The following is a 12,170-nucleotide window of genomic DNA, read 5'->3' as shown; positions in this document are numbered from 1 at the left end:
AAATTTGCCGAGACGTACATGAGATTCCCAATTTACGATCAAGTGAACGGCATTAATCTGCGAGCCTGTCTCCCAGAGCGCGAGAGCTATCCGGTTGGGTCATTTACTCGCCTCGGCCGCACAAAGCCGTGTGCGAGAGAATGAAAATTTATATTTAACAAATTTGCCGTAATCACCGGCTATGCGGTTGGTCTCTGAGAGTGAGTTTTTAAGTTTTTATCTGGCATTTGCGCGCGGTGATTACTCACCGCTTTTAAAAGCTCCTCTCCGGCGCTGTGCTGAGAAGGTGGATGAGAATATCCGCGTAAAAAAGGTGAGCGAAAGCAACCACACTGTGCATCATATCTTTACTTACTCCTCGCCGTGTGCGCGAGTACGTATCCACGCGGCCGCAAAAAAAGAAAACGCAAGCAGCTCGCCCATCAGGGAATTAGCATATAATATGGACTCGACGAGAAAGGTATATTGCTGCGCGCGAGCATCGTTTGGCCAGGAATTTTTCTCATCTCCATTCGCGAATAACTCGTCTTGCTCTCGCGAGTGGTAGTTGAGAATGTGCCTTTAATTTATTTTCGCAACCAACCGGCTGCCTCTCGCTGGTCGAATTAAAAAGCTGGCCCGATAGCCAGTGGCGGATCTTGAATGGAAATGAAAAAATGGAATAAAATTCTAGATTGAACCCTGTTTGAGAGGGAAGAGGGCAGTGGAGGGAGAGCGAGCAGGCCAATTAACACTCGTGGCGACAGATGCAAACAGCGTACATTCCCCGCTTTTACTCACGAAATCAAAAAATCTAATGCTCGCGTGGGTTAAGCTTGAATGAAATATTTAGTGAGGGCCAATCTGATTTCTTTTAGTATTTCCATTTTGTAAATGGTTATTTTTAAAGAAATTAACAACCTGTCTTCCATGAAAATAAATTTTTACTTGAGGTTGTAGAAGACCACAGAAGTCAGAAAATGCTGATTGGATATTTTTGAAGACGTTATTTGAGAGTTAAATGCCAATTTTTAAATTGCAGACATTGATACCGCGCTGAAATAAAAAATTGTTGACACTAAGCATGAGTGGAATAGTGTTGTGCATGTTTGGAATTTAGAGAAATAAATTCACAAGATGGAGCACATAGGTGAAGCGAAATCCGCCACTGACGACGGCACCGCCTCTGAAGTTGGAGCTCTTTCTCTTTGATATGCGGCCAGTTTGCGGATGAGATGCGCGGTGCTTGGTGCTGTGGCCACAGCCAGTTATTAAAAATGCAAATCCGTGCCGAGTGAGCGGCGCTCATTGTGGGCCACGGAGCGTTGTACTCAAACAACAAACACGCACCGTGCACACACCACACGTAGCGCCGGCCGGCCGTCCACCGCAGCCGCACTACAGCCTAATTGATTTAATTCGGACGCGAAAAACGCGGAAAGCCTGAAAAAAATAACAGGTGTGCTGACGCGATGGGTGCTTAAAAGAGTGCCAAGCAGAGCCATTTTTTGCCCATTACGCGGCGCGCAGAATTTTTTCTGCCAGCTCACTCTTTGCTTTTATTTAACCGGAGCGCGCGCATCCGCACCGTCCGACAAGAGGAGGAATTTGTCCAACGCTGCCTTTTGATGCGATTCTCTTGTCCTTCTCGACACTGGCTTCTTTTTTTAATTACCTCAGCCGCTTGAGAAATTATTCGCCTGCTTAATGACTTCCTCTTAATGAGACTTTATCGCTCAATCTTTTAGATTCGACCGTGCATTAATTAATGTACATTGCACTCCGGCTCGATTCGACGGCGTCGCCTCGACGGCGTCGCGGCCAGTCCAGCCAAGGTATCCACATATTATATACATATAATATGGTACTCGGCCCCCGACAGCCACTTTCCGACACTCGCGCACTTACGCACTTACAGTATTAATTCTCACACGCCTCATTTTGCGGCTGCCCTTAATTACACATGCAAAGTGCGGCACGGTGTCGCTGATTGTGTTTTTTTGCTCAAAAGCACCTCTGTTGATCGTGTTGGGTAATCAGTGCGTGCTCAGCATACTAATCGTTCCACCAATTTATTTAAATATATCAAATCTTAAATGTTTCAAGAGTATGATTCACCTCAAACCCAACAAACATTTATCAAAAATCGCCGCTTGCTTGAGAAATATTTTTTAGTAAAAGCAACAAAAATATTTCAAATTTATAACCTCATTTTTGGGCTCCAGTTTTGAAGAACTATATAATGATATAGCTCTCCAGAGATTTTCAACTTGCTGCACTCGTTTCACTGAAGGGAAATTATTATATTACAAATATGAGTCGCTCCGCCGCCTCTATCACGCAGTGGAACCAACTATCTCAACATAAGACTAAAATTTCTTTGGCTATTTTCAGCACAAAAATTTTGCTAAAATCCTAATCGTTGGTGAACTGGTTCGATCAATTTATTGATATTAACAGGAGTGGCTTTAACTGAACGCGTCGATGAAAAACTGCATTGTATTTAACAATGTTCCTCCACGACTTTTCAAAAATTTATAGGGACCGAAACATCCGCTGTACAATACGAAAACGTGGCATTTTAAACACATTTTCAGAATTAGCAGCACTTACTTGGTCAAAGCCACGCTTAAAATGAGAGCCACTTTTTAATTTTCACTTAAACTAACAAATTGAAAAGAATAGCAACTGGATTGGGCAATTATCTTGAATGATGTTTGACAATGCATACAATTTAGTGGAGGTTATTTGTCAAATTTAGTCAAATAAAACACACCTTGGTTCTGACAAATCAACGAACTATCGCAGAATTTCCGTCCACAATTATTTCCTCATCCATCACGGCAACAGTGACTAATAGGTCTGCGACTCCAGCGAGGAGATGATTCATGCACGCCTGTCTGCAAATGCTTCCATCAATAAATAAATGCGAAAGGCGCTCGCTCGCTCGCTTCAGCACAAACACACCATGCACACATTCGGCTCTTCAAATAAAGCATCGACCAAAGGCACATTATAAGAAGCAGCAGCCATTTCTACGCCAGACGGAAAATAAAATCGGCCTGCGTGCATGCGAAATCGTGTAAAGTGCGAGGCAAGGATATAAATTTTGTCGGAGTAATCAACGCGCTGGGCAAATGTATTTACAAACATGGCTCGACGCGACAGGATAGTGTCTGTTGTTGCTGACCGAGAACGGCTAAAGTGACATCAGCGGCGAACTTGAGCAGACCCTTGCCTTTTCTGGATCCGGCACCTTTACCTTTATTTTCCTCCTACTTGATAATTTGACTTGAATTAATATAATCGACTCAGTTTGTAATTTCCGTGCATTTTCCTCGCCGCCGGCAATTTTTTATGGTCTTGTGAGTCATCACTAGATCTGGTTTAATGGAGCTGCGCATTTTCTGCCTTTGTTTTTCCGCGGAAACTCCCTAAAAGCTCATTAACATGGATTTTAGATGGCTTTTGCCGGTGAATAGTCAGTCAACCCTCAGCCGACCGCAGTTTGTAGTCTTCGTTATATATACCTATTATGCGTTTTGTGCGTCAAATAGTATTTTTAAAAAAAACCTTTAATTATTTCGTCATTATTTCGAGGATCTTCTTCGGCCTGGAAGAACGCACCAAAGACATATTAAAAAAAATTGGTTTATGATGGAGACAAGAATCCTACCTAAAACAGACTTTTCGACAGTTGATGACTTTTTGAGTTATTATATTTTTTGCACATAGGTGTGTGATTTTCTTCTCGAATGATTCCAATGCTTAAAGGGAAAAATTAACATTTTAATATAGTTTCTTGCACACTGTAAATAGAAGTGAGAGATTTTTGCTCGGATTTAAAAGAGCTGATATATAGTTAATTGATTCTTCTCTGCTGGATTCTTGACACAAAGAAATTAAAGTGTGTAAAAATTTGCAATGATAACAAGATTTTAAAAGTTAACAGTAAAATTTCAACCAGTAAAACTGACAAAAAATAATGTGCTGCAATTTTTTACTAACAACAAAAACCATTTAATATTCACAAATGAATTTTTGGGTCAGACCAAGACTGTCTTGTCGGTCTGTGCATTTATTAGTAGAGCAGAAGGCGCTGCTCAAAATATCTCTTTTTGTGGTAAACGAGTTGAGTCCTTGTTGACTTCAGAGTTATTTTTACCAAAAATCGACCAGTTTCAGCATATCCAGTCCACCCTATTTCATGTGATAGAAAATGTCAAAAAATAACCTATAGCTACGCACCGATTTTTTGTTACTCATTTATCACTAACAAGATAATGCAAAAAACGTCGAGTGAAAATTTGTTTTCAAGTATACCTCACAGGTTTGGTTTTTTATCCAATCTTTATGAGCATGTTTTCACTGAAACTTAGTCGATTCATATGATTTTATAGGGTGGGTTAAAAGTTTGTTACATGGCTTGAAATTCGCAATTTAATGGTTCATCCCCTATGATGGAAATATTTCCTTATCAAAATATCCACAAATAATCCAAGTGAGTCGTGTACCTCCCGGATCCTTGTTTCGTATTTACATGATTTGCACACAGGCGCATTTTTTTCAACCAGACGGCGATCGAAATTAAACAACCCGCATATAGCAATTAAATTTGGAGTAACTCAGAGTTACGTAGTCGTTTCCTAAGGAGTGTACCACTTATTTAAGTCAGATGTAAACACTCTGGGAGTAAGAGTAATGAGTTGACACGTTTTGAATTGCAAATTTTCGCGACTCTTCCTTGACTGTGCAAAGTTATAAAAATACCTAATATTTTGAATACTCAATTTTCGCTCATGGGCGGCCATTGTGCCCATAAAATGCGAAGGTTTGACAAAGTGGCAGAAGGCGACGTGCGTTTTAATCAAAGACACGTACGCAGAGGGAAAGAGAGGCGCGTTGACATTTGTCACAGCAGCTTGGCGGCGAAGTGCACTGTCTGTCTCGCATTATGTGGCGCCGTGCTCGTGGTGCTGCGCGCTATTTTTTGCGGGCCGAAACAAAAAGAGGAGCGCGCGGCCTGGGCGACGTGCAGTGGCATTAAATAAATATTATGTTTGGTGTGGCGCCTACTCTGTTTGCATTAAGTCGGCTGCGAGCTGCACAAGCTCACTACGGCCCTGTTTTCCCTTTTTATATAAAGAGATGGAGCCAGCTAGCATAAACTGCGCAGATTCCGCTGCCAGAGCAAGAGCTGTGTGTGTTAGTGTAGCTTGTGTGTGCGTTTTGTGTGCTGTCTGTATATAAAAGTATGGCCAAATGAATTCTCGCCGCTCATTAATCTCTTAACATGGGAATAAAAATCGGAGCCACGGCGCCCCGTCGCTGCCGCCCGAGACCACGCCATCGCCGCTTATCTAAAAAAGCAAAATAAATGGTTGGCTGAGTGACTGCGAGCTGGCGAGTGACGACCGTCTTTGCCCCGGCCTTGTTCTCCCTGCGAAACTCGCTCGCTCTCTGGTGCCTGCCTGCCCGCCGCGATATTTGTCACCAAGCGATCTGCTTTCACATATTATGCGCTGCTCGAAAACCAGAGCACTCTGCACTCTTGCTTCACATCGTTTCATTAAATTCAAGAACAGAACGGTTTTAACATACGTATAGTGAGCAGCAGTGTATATTTATTTATGTTTGGGCTCATTTTCCAAATTGAACGGCATTTATTCAATACTCTGGGGCTGCTGGAGTTTCAGCCGGTATTTAAAAAAGACTACAGTGTTGACCAACACGGGAGACCTTCAGACATTTAATAATTTTTAATCAAATAAATTGGGATCATCTGTAAGAAACACTGATTCCAAATTTTAATTTTTTCGGGGTGCCATATACTTTCCTAAACGATCCAAATAACGTACTACGTCCTGAAAACATGGTCCTAAAAATTTCTTCCTGAATAGGGTTCCCCAACAATGTTCCAAAAATAAAAAAGGAAAGTCCAATGTAGCTTAATTTCACTGAGACTAGCGCTATGATGATAAAAAATTAACTTTATTGAATTGTTAAATTATTTATTGATTTTTTTTTTAAATTTAACTCAATTATGTATCAGTTTCAAATTATTGTTGTGTTTTTCTCCTGGACTAAAATTTGTACAATCCAGAGACTTCCAGGCAATCGTTACAAATAAATCAGATAAAGATAACTTGATATCTGCTATTTACAATGCTTAAAATGATTAATTATTAATCGCTACTCGTGGCGTAATTTAATAAATTATAATTTACTTATGACAGGCTATCTCCAAAAAACGATTTCGAATGGGAAGACATCGCTTGTTGCTTATAGAAAAATTAAACTCATTTTCTTGGAGATTACAGTTAAAATCAGAGAAGTATATATGCACAATTTTTCACAGTTTGTTGGTGGGTTTAATAATAATAAACATATTTTTTTTTATTTTCCATAATATCCTATTTTTATAAACATTTTTGAAAACCAAAACGTGTTACTTTTACAATTGAAGAGCTCTTCCAAAGAAAATAAATTAAAAACAAAGTACCAGGGGAAATAGGAAATAGAGGTTTACTTTTTAGAACGTATTTATATATGTGGTTAAGAGAAAGTCAATTGAAGATTCGTAAGGGCTTTCCATATTTTTCCAACCCCATATTATAGCTCTTCGTGGGGGCTAATTAGGAGGAATGGCATCCAACAGAGCCGCCCTGAAGCGATTTAGATTAGCATATATGACAAAAAAGCGAGGGTTGAAAAGGCAATGGAATGGAGAGACGTCAGGCGACGACGAAAAGAGAAAAAACAAACTCATAAGTCAAACTGACGACTGCCTTTAGCCGGATCCTGGCGTCGCCACGATTCATGCTGACTGGAAAAATATTAAATAATGCGCAATAATTTTCTGCGACCCTTCCACCCCTGGAAGAGCGAAGGCAAGAAAGGGGGTGACGAAGCGGTGGCGGCGGCGGCGTTGGCGGCGAGAGAGAGATTGGTGCATGGTCGCCAGCCGGACTGGCGCGAAGCTTCTGCTCTGTTTCCGCCTAAAAACCGCGTGGTGTTTACAATCGTCGGAGAAATTGGGGTACTCGGCATGGCGACGACGACGGCGCACGCCACGCCGGCAAGGGCAGGGGGTGCTTTCGCAATCACCCTCCGGCTGGCTGACTGGCTCCAGCGTGCTTCATCCCCCTCCGCACCCCCGTCCGCGCGCCAACTCGTCCGCCCGCGTCTTTGATGAATGAACGCCCGAATTGGCTCCTCTAATCATGCCACTTAGCCTCTCGGCCCAATTAATCCTATTCAGATGCGTGATTTATGCGACGACGCACTTGCGTGAACCCTCATTGTCGAATTTCGCCGTATTGTGAACATAAATAGAAGTGCGTTAATATAGCGTGTTTTCGAAAAGAAAATATTTTTGTTAATTATTCGTTTTGCGTCTTATTGGTTTTAAACTTAAGAATAACAAAAAATATTTGCTCTGTGCACCAACCTTCAACTCGAATAGATTTTGTAAAGTATTTAATGCTAAAATTCAAGTTCTTGAAACTCGAGGAAGGCATTTCCGACATTTTCAGCGAATTTAATCAAATTTGGACCGGCTCCAACTGTCACCTTATTCAAGCCTTCATAGCCAAAACAATAAATACAATTTAATTGTGTTTTACATTGATGTTAAATAATATTTTCAAGAATTGAACGACAGTATATAGTTGTTGGAACGGAAACAATGTCGAGGACAATGAAGATGTTAGCAACGAGGGCATGCCCGAATTTTATTCCAATCATTTAATTTTAAATATTTTGCACTATATCATTCTGAAAAGCATAATAGTCCACGAAATTGCGATTGTTTTGAAATTAATACACGTTTAAAGTTCTAAAAATGTTTCCTGATGTAAATGTACTTGTTAGAAAGTAAAACTCTAACCGCTAATAAGAGAGATAATGCTTGAAAAGTGTTAAGCAAAATTTTATTAAGCGTGAAATTCGGATTTACGCCATTTTTGTTCTGACAGATTTACTTTATGCTGGAGAAAAATTTAATTGCATAGCAACTAACCCAACTAACAAAGAAATTGGAAATGAAAAGAGTGAATTGGTGATAGACAGCGATGAGAGACATTTTGCAGTAAATTTTCATTTGAGCTGGTGACTACTAAAACCACCTGGTAAATATTCTTGTTTAATGAAAACAATATTGTAATTGAACTGCATCAAAAGATGATCTGATATTGGGCTTCTTTTATTTCACTTCAATTTATCCTTTAGAGATTCAGATGATGCAAATTCAAGGCACAAACATAGATTTGTTCTTTTGTAGCTTTCATTTGATGAGTTATTATTTGTCTTAAAATTATTTACAATTTCCTTGGTTAAATTAACTAAAGAGTAACTATCATCAACAATTCAAAAATATGTAAATGAAAGTTACAAACATGAAAATAAAAATGCAATAATTAATCTTATCTAATTAATTTATTCTCCAAGACGAAATATATTATTGCGGTTCAGCTTCATCTTGCTTGCAGGAGGCGTTCTATCGGCCCACCTATCTCCTTAAGCACCCTTTGTTGAGTGCGCGCGTGAATACTTGATATGCCATTTCGTTATTATTCTATATTTATCTGCAGAGGAAGTTTTGCCGGTCCGCCCATCACAACGCGTATCCCATTGTTGATGGGAATGCGCAATAAAAGTGGCCTTTCAGCACTTCATTAATGCCACATTTGAATTCCGATGAGTTATTCTGCCGCCGCGGGGCATTCAGATTCCACTCCGGCATTTTGCAGCTCTCGCCTTCTCAGGTATATATACAGCACGCGGCCAAATTCCTTCGGCCCGTGCCCTGGAATAATTGCATCCGGCGATTGCTTTCATTCAGCACCCATCTGCAGTTGTGCCTGCATGGGTGCATTCTTGCTTTCCTTTTATGGATATGTATATGTATAGTACATATACCCGTTCATCGAATCATCTCGCCGGCCACCCAGCCTCCAATTTAAATCAATATCCAACCCATTGTTGTTCTGACAATGTCGTTTACCGGATGCTATGTATTTTCTGCTGCTCGTTTTATTTCCGTGAGCATAGTGTGCCTCGGTTCGATTCCATCCTGGAATTGCTGTTTTGTATGTTTGCATGTGCACTGCATGCGCTTCAAATTCCAGCCAGTCATCCATCCGCGCCGAGATGTTTGACTTCATCTAGGCGGCTGCTGCCTGTTTTGAATAAACTGATTCTCTCTCGTGTACCAATATTTGACTACGCAGCAGCATCTGTGCCGATGATTGCGTTGTTATTATTTCCTTCAGGCGGCTGCTGACCATAAGTAGCTGTCCTCTGGATGCGTTTAAAGTCTGTTAGGCGTGCCTTTTATTTTGTGGAATGAAAGAAGTGTTGTTAGTTGAGCAAGAGTGCGTGAACAAAGATGTTAATGGCTCTCTGTTCCAATAGACCAATGGGATTTTCATCCGAGTACCCACAGTGCTTATTAGTCTCATTAAAATAAATTTTAAAAGCCAAGGGCATTGCAGCTTAAAACTTGATGATGATATCAATATTGTTGTCTTCGAACAGTCAGAGTCTAAAATGGGTCCATGAAGTCCACAATATAAACGATTAAACATTGTCCTTTTTCTTCTCCTTTCATCTCAATAAGTATTTTTTTATACAACATGTTCCAATTATCTCAATTTTTTAGACACACGCTTTACATTTTTTCCTATAACTATTTTCCAGGACAAACTCCTTTAGGCGTGAAACATAGAAAATCAAGAATTTAAAATCGACTAGATTAGTTACTTCCGCTAAAACGTTTTAATTTTTTGCCTGACTTTTGGCAGTTTAATTTTTGCATTGAAATTTTGATTTTCAAAGATCAAAATTATTCCAGTAATCTCTTTTGACGTATTTTGAATTTTGTTGCTACTCTGAAAATTCATTTTGACTCCTCAAATTGATTTAAAGAATCGACTAAATAATATTTTATTCGTAAAAAAGTTCTCACGGCACTAATCAGGGTAGTGTACCAGCAAATATAAAATGTGCAACGTAATTGTACAACTTGTTTTAATGTTGCAACGCCTGCAACCTTGCGGGGTGCATTACCATCGCTGCGCAGCTTCGTTTTGCACAAAGTGCAGTCTATTTTATTCTCTGCGTCACTGCACAAATTGGATTCAGGTCATAAACTCTAATAAAATGCAATGAGAACAAAGAGCAGGGCAAAAGATGCAATTTGCTGTGTGCACGAAAACAAACTCATTTTTAAAACAAAAATTTGCACTGCTGTGGCACAAGATGTGGTAATTATTCAAAGTCTAAACTGGAAAAACAATTATGAGCGCTGATGGCGGTTGCTGGATGTCATCAGCAATAAACCTCTTGTCAACAAGCAGCAACCTCTCATCTGCGGGCGCAGCGTGGATTCGCGGAACTGATAAATCATTCGCACGGCGCATAATGAGTGCGATTCCGAGAAGAAGCGTCTCCTATCTGACTGACGCGGCCTAATAAAATTAATAAATCCGTGACCCGGTGGCCCGCGTGACCTGCCTCTGCGGGCGGGCTGGCCAGCGGCGGCGGCGGCGCGGGCGAAGAGTCGGCGACGGCGGCGGCTCGTCGGCGACGACCTTTGCGACTGCCGTGATTATCTGGAGTGAGTGTGTGTGTTGACCCGGGGGTGATGATGATGATGGTGTTTTGCACCACCGCCGCCACCAGCCCGGCCTCGGCTCGATCGGGGACGGGGGATGGATCGGCGTCGTCGTCTTGTGTGTCGGTCGGTCGGTCGGGTGGCCGCCTGGCTGGCATCGCCATCAGCAGTAGTCGCCAGAGGAAAGGCGCCACCGCACCCGCCCGCCCTTATGATCACAATATGTGACGTCACCGCTATTAGTCATCCCCCGGCCAGGCGGGCGGCGAGGCGCGCGCGATGCACCAAAAAACCAGCACCCCTTATAAAGCTGGCCGCATTTGCACACGAAAATACACAAATAAATCTGCTCTTTTACGGCTTGTTTTCATCTCTTTCTCTCTTGTCATGCTGTTTGTTTGTTCTTTGTCTGTAGCTTTTTCTTGCGCTGAAGATTTTTCAAAGTGGGCTTCAGTGTGGCGGCGGATCGAGAGGAGCTCTTGATATTTTCCTGTGCTGCTGCAGTGCCAGTTTTTGTTTTATTTTATTCTCGGAGTAAAACATTCAAAATGAATATTGGCAGTGCTTTTTTATTAGTTTTATTCTCTGTCCATTCCTTTACCAGAGTACACAAAAGCATTCCCTTGATTTAATTACAAAATGTATGATGAAATTCTAATGCATCTGAAATCAACCAGTACTATGAAAAAAAATATATAGTAAAGGCATTTACCCTCTTTTTCACAGCTTACCCTGAGAATACATTTAGATTTACCCCAGTAACAAAACAACGGAATTCAAATTCATGCAATTTTACCTTTTAAAATGAGAAGGAAAATGGTCTATTTTGCTGAAATATCCTAACGAGGTACTTTTCTGCATACATGCACTGATTAATATCATGGGAAAGTATTTGTGGAAAACATTAATGCGTTAAAATTGACTTACAAGGTAATCTCGCATACCAATCGAAATTAAAAGTATTTCTTGCACCAAACAAAAATGTACTGTAAATTTTCCAAAAATATTTGTCCAGTCAGTAACTTGAAAGCAATGCTAAAAAATAGAAAATATTTTACTGGTGGTTTCTCTTTTCATCACAAAATATGTTTGATGCATAATAATTATATTTCTGTAATTTTATTTCCATTGTAATTAGTTATTTTAATGACAGGGATGACAGTCCAAATCTCAACTTTCCATCAAATATTTACCGTGTTAGATTGTGTTGCAAAAATCTTCTAAATCATATTATCACAGTAATCACAATTTTTATTTTACTACATTTGTTTTCTGTTAAATTGCATTTTTAAATGTTACTTTGATTGTTCCAAGCATTCATCCCAATGACTCACTGACACCAGCTTCAGCTTTAAAGATGTTGAGTTTTCTTCGCACGTGCTTTAAGCAAAATTCACTGCGTGAAGTGACCCTGAATTAGTCATGAAAAAGTCCAACGACAAAACACGACTGCGGCGAGAAAGCAACAAGACAATTAACAAAGCAGTCGTGTGTGGCGGCACAGCATAAAATCGTGATGATTAAGCGGCACGAGGCGGACGAGATTATTAGCAGACAGGCGCCACCGAACGCACAA

The sequence above is a fragment of the Cloeon dipterum genome, chromosome 3 (assembly GCF_949628265.1).
Source record: "Cloeon dipterum chromosome 3, ieCloDipt1.1, whole genome shotgun sequence".
NCBI lineage: Eukaryota > Metazoa > Arthropoda > Insecta > Ephemeroptera > Baetidae > Cloeon > Cloeon dipterum.
This window is presented reverse-complemented; position numbering follows the sequence as displayed.